Here is a 13,623-nt window from a genome sequence, read left to right as displayed (position 1 = left end):
AAAATTTTTAACTTTAAAACTTACTTAAAATTTCTTAAAATAACTTCCCTCCCTTTCCCAAACAAAAATATTGCATTTCAAAAGCTCCACGATAAAATATATCTTCCTCCGCAGCCAATGAACCACTTTACACTTGCTTTTTTTCAGTGTAAATTCTAAGGACTTAACCTCACGGATTTCATGAATGAAATCCACGAAGTTCACTGCGCAAGCGCTGCCTGTGCAGTCGCACGCGCTCGAGGTCTGGAAATGCCGGCGTTCCCCGCATGCGCTGTTCATGCTGAACGCCGGCATTTCCAACGGCCAGAAGCGTGAGTACCCCGAGCGCACTCACGCTTCTGGCCTGGAATTTCTGGCCCAATACCTTCACCTCTGGATCCTGGGCTGACTCCAGCTCAGCCAGTGAGGCTCAACATCTCCCTCTGGTGGTGGACTGTGTTTAAGCACATAGAGGATGAACATAGAATCGTAGAATGGTGCAGCTCAGAAGGAGGCCATTCGGCCCATCATGCCTGTACTGACTCTTTGAAAGAGCTATCCAATTAGTCCCACTCCCCGGCTCTTTCCCCATTGCTCCTTAATTTTTTCCCTTTTAAGTATTTATCGAATTCCCTCCATAGAGTCATAGAGTCATCGAGTTATACAGCACAGAAAGAGGCCCTTCGGCCCATCGTGTCTGCGCCGGCCATCAGGCCCTGTCTAATCTAATCCCATTTTCCAGCACTTGGTCCGTAGCCTTGTATGCTATGGCGTTTCAAGTGCTCATCTAAATGCTTCTTGAATGTTGTGAGGGTTCCTAAATCTGCCACCCTTTCAGGCAGTGAGTTCCAGATTCCAACCACCCTCTGGGTGAAAAAGTTTTTCCTCAAATCCCCTCTAAACCTCCTGCCCCTTACCTTGAAACTATGCCTCCTGGTTATTGACCCCTGTACTAAGGGGAAAAGTTCCTTTCTATCTACCCTATCTATGCCCCTCATAATTTTACACCTCAATCAGGTCCCCCCTCGTGTGGAGATGCCGGTGTTGGACTGGGGTGGACAAATGTAAGAAATCACACAACACCAGGTTATAGTCCAACAGCTTTATTTGAAATCACAAGCTTTCGGAGCGCTGCTCCTTCATCAGGTCCCCCCTCAGCCTTCTCTGCTCGAAGGAAAACAACCCCAGCCTGTTCCAGTCTCTCTTCATAGCTGAAGCGCTCCAGCCCAGGTAACATCCTGGTGAATCTCCTCTGCACCCTCTCCAATGCAATCACATTCCTCCTATAGTGTGGTGACCAGAACTGCACACAGTATTCCAGCTGTGGCCTAACTAGCATTTTGTACAGCTCCATCATAACCTCCCTGCTCTTATATTCTATGCCTCGGCTAATGAAGGCAAGTATCCCATATGCCTTTTTAACCATCTTATCTACCTGTCCTGCTGCCTTCAGGGATCTATGTAAATGCACACCATGGTCTCTCTGATCCTCTGTCCTTCCTAGGGTCCTACCATTCATTGTGTATTCCCTTGCCTTGTTTGTCCTCCCAAAATGCATCACCTCACACTTTTCAGGGTTAAATTCCATTTGCCACTGTTCTGCCCATCTGACCATCCCGTCTATATCGTCCTGTAGCCTGAGGTTTCCCTTCTCGCTATTTACCACTCCACCAATTTTCGTGTCATCTGCGAACTTACTGATCATACCTCCTACATTCATATCTAAATCATTAATGTACAACCTCAAAGGTTGTAATCTCTGGATTACTCCCGGTGCCACGTGCTAGTGAGTATAGGAATAGGAGGATAGAGCAGATGAATGCGTGGCTAAAGAGTTGGTGCAGGAGGGAGGGCTTTAGTTTCCTGGATCACTGGGTCTGCTTCTGGGGAAGGTGGGACTTGTACAAGTCGGACGGGTTGCACCTGAACCAGAACGGGACAAATATCCTTGCGGGGAGGTTTGCGAGCACTGTTGGGGGGGGTTTAAACTAACTTGGCAGGGGGGTGGGATACAGAGTGGAGCTAGAATAGGGGGTGATTTACAGCCAAATATAGAGGAAAAAACAAGTCAGCCTGGAAGGCAGAGCAAATATGTAACGGCACAAGGGAGTATGGCATGGCTAGATGGCATTTATTTTAATGCAAGGAGTCTTGAGAATAAGGTGGCTGAACTGAAGGTGTTGATGAACACATGTGAGTATGATATTGTTGCTATCACGGAGGCATGGTTGAGGGAGGGGCAAGACTGGCAGCTCAATATTCCGGGGTATAGAATCTTCAGGCGAGACAGAGGGGGGAGTAAAAGAGGAGGGGATGTCGCAATATTAATTAAGGAGTCAATTACTGCTGTAAGGAGGGATGATATATTAACAGGTTCCTCTAATGAGGCCATATGGGTAGAACTTAAAAACAAAAAGGGGGCAAGCACTTTGCTGGGAGTGTTCTATAGGCCCCCAAACAGTCAGGGGGAGATAGAGGAACAGATATGTAGGCAAATCTCAGAGAAATGTGCAAATAATAGGGTAATAATAGTAGGGGATTTCAACTTCCCCAATATTAACTGGGATAGTCAGAGTGTGAAAGGCTTAGAGGGTGCAGAATTCTTAAAGTGCATCCAGGAGAGCTTTTTGAGCCAGCATGTAGAAAGTCCTACAAGAGAAGGGGCAGTACTGGACCTAATTCTAGGGAATGTGGCCGGGCAAGTGGTAGAAGTGTTAATAGGTGAGCACTTTGGTGACAGTGACCATAATTCGGTGAGATTTAAGGTAGTCATGGAAAAGGACAAAGATGGACCGGAAATAAAGGTTCTAAATTGGGGGAAGGCCGATTTTAATATGATAAGGCAGGATCTGGCCAAAGTGGACTGGGATCAGCTACTTGTAGGAAAATCCACATCGGAGCAATGGGAGCCTTTCAGAAAGGAAATTGAGAGAGTACAATGGCAACATGTTCCCGTAAAGGTCAAGGGTGGGACCAAGAAGCCATGGGAACCTTGGATGTCAAGGGATATACGAGAATGGATTAGGAAAAAAAGGGGGGCATTTGGCAGATACAAAGGACTAAAGACAGAGGAAGCCCTAGAGGAGTATAAAAAGTGCAGGGGGATACTTAAAAAAACAAATTAGGAGAGCGAGGAGGGGCCATGAAATAACACTGGCGAGCAAAATAAAGTAAATCCTAAGATGTTTTATAAGTATATTAAGGGCAAGAGGATAACTAAGGAAAGAGTAGGGCCCATTAGGGACCAAAGTGGCAATCTGTGTGTGGAGCCAAAGGATGTAGGTGGGGTTTTAAATGAATTTTTGCATCTGTGTTCACTATGGAGAAGGATGATGTAGACATAGAAATCGGGCAGGGGGACTGTGATATACTTGAACATATTAGCATCGAGAGGGTGGAGGTACTAGCAGTTTTAGCAGGCTTAAAAGTGGATAAATCCCCAGGCCTGGACGAAATGTATCCCAGGCTGCTGTGTGAGGCAAAGGAGGAGATTGCAGGGGCTCTGACACAAATTTTCAAAACCTCTCTGGCCACAGGGGATGTGCCAGAGGACTGGAGAACAGCTAACGTAGTACCATTATTCAAGAAGGGTAGTAGGGATAAACCAGGGAATTACAGGCCAGTGAGCCTAACATCAGTGGTAGGGAAATTATTGGAAAAAATTCTGAGAGACAGAATTAGTTTCCACTTCGAGAGGCAAGGATTAATCAGGGATAGTCAGCATGGCTTTGTCAAGGGAAGATCATGTCTGACCAATTTGATTTAATTTTTCAAGGGGGTGACTAGGTGTGTGGATGAGGGTAGTGCAGTGGATGTGGTTTACATGGACTTCAGTAAGGCTTTCGATAAAGTCCCGCACAGGAGACTGGTCAAGAAGGTAAGAACCCATGGGATCCAGGGTGCCTTGGCACATTGGATCCAAAACTGGCTTAGTGGGTGATGGTCGAAGGTTGTTTTTGTGACTGGAAGCCTGTGTCCAGTGGGGTACCGCAGGGGTCGGTGCTGGGTCCCTTGCTGTTTGTGGTCTACATTAATGATTTGGATGTGAATGTAAAAGGTATGATCAGTAAGTTCGCAGATGACACGAAAATTGGTGGGGTGGTAAATAGCGAGGAGGGTAGCCTCAGTCTGCAGGACGATATAGATGGGTTGGTCAGATGGGCGGAACAGTGGCAAATGGAATTTAACCCTGAAAAGTGTGAGGTGATGCATTTTGGAGGGACTAACAAGACAAGGGAATACACAATGAATGGTAAGACCCTAGGAAAGACAGAGGATCAGAGGGACCTTGGTGTGCATGTACATAGATCCCTGAAGGCAGCAGAACAGGTGGATAAGGTGGTTAAAAAGGCATATGGGATACTTGCCTTCATTAGCTGAGGCATAGAATATAAGAGCAGGGAGGTTATGATGGAGCTGTACAAAACGCTGGTTAGGCCACAGCTGGAATACTGTGTGCAGTTCTGGTCGCCACACTATAGGAAGGATGTGATTGCTTTGGAGAGGGTGCAGAGGAGATTCACCAGGATGTTACCTGGGCTGGAGCGCTTCAGCTATGAAGAGAGACTGGACAGGCTGGGGTTGTTTTCCTTGGAGCAGAGAAGGCTGAGGGGGGACCTGATTGAGGTGTACAAAATTATGAGGGGCATAGATAGGGTAGATAGAAAGGAACTTTTTCCCTTAGTAGAGGGGTCAATAACAAGGGGGCATAGATTCAGGGTAAGGGGCAGGAGGTTTAGAGGGGATTTGAGGGAGAACTTTTTCTCCCAGAGGGTGGTTGGAATCTGGAACTCACTGCCTGAAAGGGTGGTAGAGGCAGGAACCCTCACAACATTCAAGAAGCATTTGGATGAACACTTGAAATGCCATAGCATACAAGGCTACGGACCAAATGCTGGAAAATGGGATTACATTAGACAAGGCTTGATGGCTGGCGTGGACGCGATGGGCCGAAGGACCTCTTTCTGTGCTGTATAACTCTATGACTCTATGACTCTATGAATACAAACAGCAAAGGACCCAGCACCGATCCCTGCGGTACACCACTGGACACAGGCTCCCTGTCACAAAAACAACCTTCGACCATCACCCTCTGCCTGCTGCCACTAAGCCAATTTTGGATACATCCTTTCAGGCAGTGCATTCCAGGTCACAACAACTCGCTACGTAACTTTTTTTCCCTCATGTCGCCTCTGGTTCTTTTGCCAATCACCTTAAATCTGTGCCTTCTGGTTACTGACCCTCCTGCCAGTGGAAACAGTTTTGCCTTACTTACTCTTCATGATCTTGAACAGCTCTGTCACATCTCGTCTTAACCTTCTCTGCTCCAGGGAGAACAACCCCACCTTCTCCAGTCTCTCCACATAACTGAAATCCCCTGCTCTTCTTCGAAATAGAGCCATGGGATCTTTTACATCCACCTGAGAGAGCAAAAGGGGCCTTGGTTTAACGTCTCATCCGAAAGACAGCACCTCCAACAGTGCAGCACTCCCTCAGTACCACACTGGAGTGTCAGCCTAGCTTTATGTCTTGGAGTGGGACTTGAACCCACAACCTTCATGACTCAGAGGCAAGTGCGCTACTGACTGAGCCACAGCTGATACTATGAGAGATAGATAGTGAGAGATAGAGAAAGAGAGGGAGAGGGAGATAAAGATAGATAGAGTGAGATATATATATAGAGAGAAAGATATAGATAGATAGATAGATAGATAGATAGATAGATAGATAGATAGATAGATAGATAGATAGATAGATAGATAGCTAGCTAAAAATAGAGAGATAGAGAGAGAGAGAAGGAGTTATAGATAAAGAGGATAGATAAATGGATAGATAGATATAATATATTAAAAATCTGAGTCTGCATGTACTTCCTGGCTACAAATCCTTATTTCCTGTTGTCATGATCTTGTCATATTTCTGTGTCAATTTTTTCTCATTATAATTCCTTATGTGAACAATTTAATTGCACCCTCCCACCAGTGGAGGGGCTGTAGCACCTCAGCTCAGCATCTCCAAGCTCTGCAGTCTGTACTTGAAAGACACTCCTGTGCTCCAAACATCTCTGCTTCTCAGCTTCCAAAGCTGCCATACGTTTCGCTGTTTAACTTCAAATGATAAAATGCAACATCAAATATACTCCACCTTAAACATTCACTCCCTCCACCACTGGCGTACCGTGGCTGCAGTGTGTACCATCTACAAGATGCACTGCAGCAACTCGCCAAGGCTTCTTCGGCAGCACCTCCCAAACCCGCAACCTCTTCCACCTAGAAGGACAAGGGCAGCAGGCGCATGGGAACACCACCGCCTCCAAGTTCCCCTCCAAGTCACACACCATCCTGACTTAGAAGTATATCGCCGTTCCTTCATCGTTGCTGGGTCAAAATCCTGGAACTCCCTCCCTAACAGCACTGTGGGAGTACCTTCACCACACAGACTGCAGCGGTTCAAGAAGGCGGCTCACCACCACCTTCTCAAGGGCAACTAGGGATGGGCAATAAATGCTGGCATTGCCAGCGACGCCCACATCCTGAGGATGATTTTATTTTAATCCTATATATTAAAAATCGGCATCTTCACATGCTTCCTGTCTACAAGACCTTACTTCCTGTTGTCATGTTCGTTCTTGTAGGAAATATAGTCGCAATACTTTGAAACATGAATAAAACTGGGAGATAAACCAGTCATTGTCTGAAAGCAGGTGCACTGCTCAGAAACAGCCAGGGTAGAAGTGGATGGTGTCCATCCATTACTGCCCTACGGACCATCTCAGGTCTGGGAATGATCAACGTAAAACCTTCCTGGGGATCTCAGCCTCACAGTCAATGGGCGGAACAAGAGGAAGAGGCAAGTGGGTGGGGACGAGTCTTACGTCGCATTTCAGCTCCTCTACACCCTGTCTGCCCACAGAATAAGGCTTCAAAACACCTGTGTAGACACTCACCACACGGGAACAGGAGGAGGCCAATCAGCTCCTCGGGCCTGGTCCGCCATTCAATCAGATCATGGCTGATCTGTACCTCAACTCCATCTACCCACCTTTGATCCATATCCCTTGATACCCTTACCGAACAAAATAACACCCACCTACCCTCTGAACCACAGCACAGGGTGTAGGGAACAAAGAGCTAATGAAAACAAGGACAAAAACCCAGAGAGATTGATTAGATTGGGCCTATACTCTTGGAGTTTAGAAGAATGAGAGGTGATCTTATTGAAACATATAAGATTTTGAGGGAGATTGACAGGGCCAATGCTGAGAGGTTGTTTCCCCTGGCTGGAGAGTCTAGAACTAGGAGCCATAGTCTCAGGATAAGCACTGTGTCCAGTTCCGGTCAGACCCACCTTGAGCACTGTGTCCAGTTCTGGTCAGTCCCACCTTGAGCGCTGTGTCCAGTTCTGGTCAGACCCACCTTGAGCACTGTGTCCAGTTCTGGTCAGACCCACCTTGAGCACTGTGTCCAGTTCTGGTCAGACCCACCTTGAGCACTGTGTCCAGTTCTGGTCAGACCCACCTTGAGCACTGTGTCCAGTTCTGGTCAGACCCACCTTGAGCACTGTGTCCAGTTCTGGTCAGACCCACCTTGAGTGCTGTGTCCAGTTCTGGTCAGACCCACCTTGAGCACTGTGTCCAGTTCTGGTCAGACCCACCTTGAGCGCTGTGTCCAGTTCTGGTCAGACCCACCTTGAGCACTGTGTCCAGTTCTGGTCAGACCCACCTTGAGCACTGTGTCCAGTTCTGGTCAGACCCATCTTGAGCTCTGTGTCCAGTTCTTGTCAGACCCACCTTGAGCACTGGGTCCAGTTCTGGTCAGACCCACCTTGAGCACTGTGTCCAGCTCTGGTCAGACCCATCTTGAGCTCTGTGTCCAGTTCTGGTCAAACCCACCTCGAGCGCTGTGTCCAGTTCTGGCCAGACCCACCTCGAGCACTGTGTCCAGTTCTGGAGGGTGGAGGTGAAAGTGGGAGGACCTCCTCATGGGTCTGCTCCTGGGTCCTGGCCAAGGTGGCCATCCACAGGTCTGGGTCAGATGCGGCCCGTGGGGGCGGCCGCTCCGGCTGCCTACCTCTTTCTGCGGCTTTTTCCGTGCTGGGTGGTCCTGGAGAGGGAGCACGCAGTACGTTTGAGTCTTTCTGCGACCGGTGGGCAGTGTATCGTCGACACAAGGAACAACATTATGATTTGATTTGATAGGTTTCCTTTGGTTTTTACTCAATAATTTAGATTTATTGTTGTGCCCCTTTAAAAGGGGTCACTTTTGATTTAATTTGATTTGATTGAGTTGTTCAAAATCATGAAGGGTTTTGATGGAGTAAATAAGGAGAAACTGTTTCCAGTGGCTGAAGGGTCAGTAACCAGAGGACACGGATTTAAGGTGATTGCCAAAAGAACCAGAGGCGAGATGAAGAAACATTTTTTACACAGCGAGTTGTTGTGATCTGGAATGCGCTGCCTGAAAGGGTGGTGGAAGCAGATTCAATAATAATTTTCAAAATTGGAGAGGTGATCTCATTGAAACATACAGGTTGTTTCCCCTGGCTCGAGTGTCTAGAACTAGGGGGCATAGTCTCAGGATAAGGGGTCGGCCATTTAAGACTCAGATGAGGAGGAATTTCTTCACTCCGAGGGTGGTGAATCTTTGGAATTCTCTACCCCAGAGGGCTGTGGATGCTCAGTCGTTGAGTATATTCTAGGCTGAGATCGACAGATTTTTGGACTCTAGGGGAATCAAGGGATATGGAGATAGTGCAGGAAAGTGGAGTTGAGGTCGAAGATCAGCCATGATCTTATTGAATGGCGGAGCTGCCTTCTTATGTAAAAGGGAATTGGATAAATGCTTGAAGGGAAAATATTTACAGGGCTAAGGGAAAAGAGCAGAGGGAAGTGGGATTAATTCAATAACTCTACCAGAGCTGGCACAGGCACGATGAAAGAAAGAAAGACTTGTCTTTATAGATGGGCTGAACGGCCTCCTTCCGTGCTGTATGATTCTATTATTCTATAATCGATTTCCAATTGGTGGCAATTTAATTCTAATTGGCAATTAAAAAGTAGAATTGCCTAGCAATCACACACCCACCTGTCTCACCACACAAAGCCCCTCCTATCAGGCCCATTAAATCACAACCGCATTGGGCAAAGTCACCAATGACAACCCAATCGGATGAAGCGAGGACTATGGACCAGGAGGGAGAGATGGTGAGGGGAGTGGGGAGTTTATTGCTCATTATAGGAGAACAAGCAGTGTGCGCGGGCTATTGGGAACGCAAATAGGGGATTAGGTTGCATTGCCAGGCTCACGCAGTGTAAAGCAAAGAGCAACATACTTAGGTTCTGGTGGGTCCGCACGTGGAGTATTGTGTTTTGGTCTGGCACCAGGTGAAGGATAGCGAGGCTGTCGAGAGGGTGAAGGGAAGGATGATCAGGATGATACCAGATTATCGAGCTCTGACTTATGAGGTTAGTCTCCCAAGACTTAAGAGTTATTTACTTCGGATGAACACAGACTTAGATGAATGAGGCTTTACATATAATAAAAGGATTGGCATCTTTTGGATGAGACGCTAAACCGAAGCCCAGTCTCCTCTCTCAGGTGAACGTAAAAGATCCCACAGATCTCTCTGTCTCTCTCTCTCTCTGTGTCTCTCTCTCACTCCGTCTATATCTTTCTCTGTCTCTCTCACTCACTCTCTCTCTCTCTCTCTGTCTCTCTCTCCATCTCTCTCTCTCTCACTGAGGAACAGGATAAATCTTGATATAGAATGCAAGGAGTCTTGCAAATAAGGTGGATGAACTGAAGGTGTTGATAAACACATGGGAGTATGATATTGTTGCTATCACGGAGACATGGTTGAGGGAGGGGCAAGACTGGCAGCTCAATATTCCGGGGTACAGAATCTTCAGGCGAGACAGAGGGGGGGTATAAGAGGAGGGGGTGTAGCAATATTAATTAAGGAGTCAATTACTGCAGTAAGGAGGGATGACATATTAGCAGGTTCCTCTAATGAGGCCATATGGGTGGAGCTTAAAAACAAGAAGGGGGCAAGCACTTTGCTGGGAGTGTACTATAGGCCTCCAAACAGTCAGGGGGAGATAGAGGAACAGATATGTAGGCAAATCTCAGAGAAATGTGCAAATAATAGGGTAATAATAATGGGGGATTTCAACTTCCCCAATATTAACTGGGATAGTCAGAGTGTGAAAGGCACAGAGGGTGTAGAATTCGTAAAGTGCATCCAGGAGAGCTTTTTGAGCCAGCATGTAGAAGGTCCTACAAGAGAGGGGGCGGTACTGGTCCTAATTCTAGGGAATGTGGCCGGCCAAGTGGAAGAAGTGCTAGTAGGTGAGCACTTTGGTGACAGTGACCATAATATGGTGAGATTTAAGGTGGTCATGGAAAAGGACAGGGATGGGCCGGAAATAAAGGTTCTAAATTGGGGGAAGGCCGATTTTAATAGGATAAGGCAGGATCTGGCCAAAATGGACTGGGATCAGCTACTTGTAGGAAAATCCGCATCGGAGCAATGGGAGGCTTTCAGAAGGGAGATTGAGATCATACAATGGCAACATGTTCCCGTAAAGGTCAAGGGTGGTTCCAAAAACCACAGGGAACCGTGGATGTCAGGGGATATACGAGAATGGATTAGAAGAAAAAGGAGGGCTTTTGGCAGATACAAAAGGCTAAAGACGGAGGAAGCCCGAGAGGAGTACAAAAAGTGCAGGGGGATACTTAAAAAAGAAATTAGGAGATCAAGGAGGGGCCATGAAATAACACTGGCGAGCAAAATAAAGGAAAATCCTAAGATGTTTTATAAGTATATTAAGGGTAAGAAGATAACTAGGGAAAAAATAGGGCCCATTAGGGACAAAAGTGGCAATCTGTGTGTGGAGCCGGAAGATGTAGGAGGGGTTCTAAATGAATTTTTTGCATCTGTTTTCACTATGGAGAGGGACGATGTTGACATAGAAATAGGGCGGGGGGACTGTGATATGCTCGAACACATTAACATCGAGAGGGAGGAGGTATTGGCGGTTTTAGCAGGCCTAAAAATGGATAAATCCCCAGGCCCGGACGAAATGTATCCCAGGCTGCTGTGTGAGGCAAAGGAAGAGATTGCGGGGGCTCTAACATACATATTCAGAACCTCTCTGGCCACAGGGGATGTGCCAGAGGACTGGAGAACCGCTAATGTAGTTCCATTATTCAAGAAGGGGAGTAGGGAAAAACCGGGGAACTACAGGCCAGTGAGCCTAACATCAGTGGCGGGAAAATTATTGGAAAAAATTCTGAGGGACAAAATCAGTCTCCACTTGGAGAGGCAAGGATTAATCAGGGATAGTCAACATGGCTTTGTCAAGGGAAGATCATGTCTGACTAATTTGATTGAATTTTTTGAGGGGGTGACTAGGTGTGTGGATGAGGGTAACGCAGTGGATGTGGTATACATGGATTTCAGTAAGGCCTTCGATAAAGTCCCGCAAAGGAGACTGGTCAAGAAGGTAAGAGCCCATGGAATCCAGGGTGCCTTGGCACGTTGGATACAAAACTGGCTTAGTGGCAGAAGGCAGAGGGTGATGGTCGAAGGTTGTTTTTGTGACTGGAAGCCTGTGGCCAGCGGGGTACCACAGGGATCGGTGCTGGGTCCCTTGCTGTTTGTGGTCTATATTAATGACTTGGATATGAATGTAAAAGGTATGATCAGTAAGTTCGCAGATGATACAAAAATTGGTAGGGTGGTAAATAGCGAGGAGGGTAGTCTCAGTCTGCAGGACGATATCGATGGGTTGGTCAGATGGGCGGAACAGTGGCAAATGGAATTTAACCCAGAAAAGTGCGAGGTGATGCACTTTGGGGGGATTAACAAAGCAAGGGAATACACAATGAATGGTAAGACCCTAGGCAAGACGGAGGGTCAGAGGGATCTGGGTGTGCAAGTACACAGATCCCTGAAGGCGGCGGAACAGGTGGATAAGGTGGTAAAAAAGGCATATGGGATACTTGCCTTCATTAGCCGAGGCATAGAATATAAGAGCAAGGAGGTTATGATGGAGCTGTATAAAACACTGGTTAGGCCACAGCTGGAATACTGTGTGCAGTTCTGGTCGCCACACGACAGGAAGGATGTGATAGCTTTGGAGAGGGTGCAGAGGAGATTCACCAGGATGCTACCAGGGCTGGAACGCTTCAGCTATGAAGAGAGACTGGGCAGATTGGGTTTGTTTTCCTTGGAGCAGAGGAGGCTGAGGGGGGACATGATTGAGGTGTACAAAATTATGAGGGGCATAGATAGGATGGATACTAAGGAGCTTTTTCCCTTAGTAGAAGGGTCAATAACTAGGGGGCACAGATTCAAGGTAAAGGGCGGGAGGTTTAGAGGGGATTTGAGAAAGAACTTTTTCACCCAGAGGGTGGTTGGAGTCTGGAACTCACTGCCCGGAAGGGTTGTGGAGGCTGGAACCCTCACAACATTCAAGACGCATTTGGATGAGCACTTGAAATGCCATAGCATACAAGGCTACGGGCCAAATGCTGGAATATGGGATTAGATTAGACAGGGCGTGATGGCCGGCGCGGACACGATGGGCCGAAGGGCCTCTATCCGTGTTGTATAACTCTATGACTCTATGACTCTATGGCCTAGAAATTGAGTAGCCTTAGCGCCGCATTTGAGGCGCTAGAGGGCCTAGCGCTGGAGTTATGGCCAGTTTAGAAATTCCCTGGGGCCCTAGAATCGGCGGTAGACCGGTTGCGCTGCGCCGGCACCGATGACGTCATCGGTGTGCGCAGCGTCCCGGTTGCCGTGGTGACGGGCCCCAGCGCCGAAATTGAGTTGCGGCCGCCTCGCCCGTGGCAGCCGCAACTAAGATTTTTTCAACCGAGTCTTCCCCGAGTTAGCGCCGGCGCATTAAGGTCGCGCGGCGGCCGGCCGCTTTCCCGCCGGCCGCCTGCCCGCACCTCCCTCCCCGAACTCCTCCACCCCCCCCCCCGCGGAACAGATCCGTCTGGCCTGCAAGCCCGGCACTTGTCCGAGGTGCCGGGCTCATTTTTTACAATATTTGAACGGACAGCGGGCGGGTGCAGGCAGCTCCTCCTTAACTGAAGGAGGAGGCCTGCACTTCCCCAGCCTGCCGCACAGCATCGGGTCCCGCAGCGCCGGATTAGCGCCGCAATGTGGCAGTCAGCGCCCATTGGGAGGCGCTCACGCCCGCCAGTAGCGCCGGCAGCCGTCTGGGCGCGGCGCTACTGAATTTTTGGCGCGCGCAGGGGGACTTAGCGCCGGCGCTAAATTTCCGGCGCTAAAGCCCTGGCGCGGTGCCAACTCAATTTCTAGGCCTATGAGAAAGACACAGATTAATCAGGGACAGTCAGCATAGATTTGTCAAGGGAAGGTCGTGTCTGACTAACTTGATTGAATTTTTTGAAGAGGAAACAAGGAAGGTCGATGAGGGTAGTGCGTTTGATGTAGTCTGTATGGATTTTAACAAGGCTTTTGCTAGGGTCCCACATGGCAGACTGGTCATGAAAGTAAAAGCCCATGGGATCCAAGGCAAAGTGGCAAGTTGGATCCAAAATTGGCTCAGAGGCAGGAAACAAAGGGTCATGGTTGATGGGTGTTTTTGTGACTGGAAGGCTGTTTCCA

Source organism: Somniosus microcephalus, chromosome 1 (assembly GCF_052327205.1).
Source record: "Somniosus microcephalus isolate GS21.2 chromosome 1, FLI_Smic_1.0, whole genome shotgun sequence".
Classification (NCBI taxonomy): domain Eukaryota; kingdom Metazoa; phylum Chordata; class Chondrichthyes; order Squaliformes; family Somniosidae; genus Somniosus; species Somniosus microcephalus.
Note: the sequence above shows the minus strand (reverse complement) of the source record.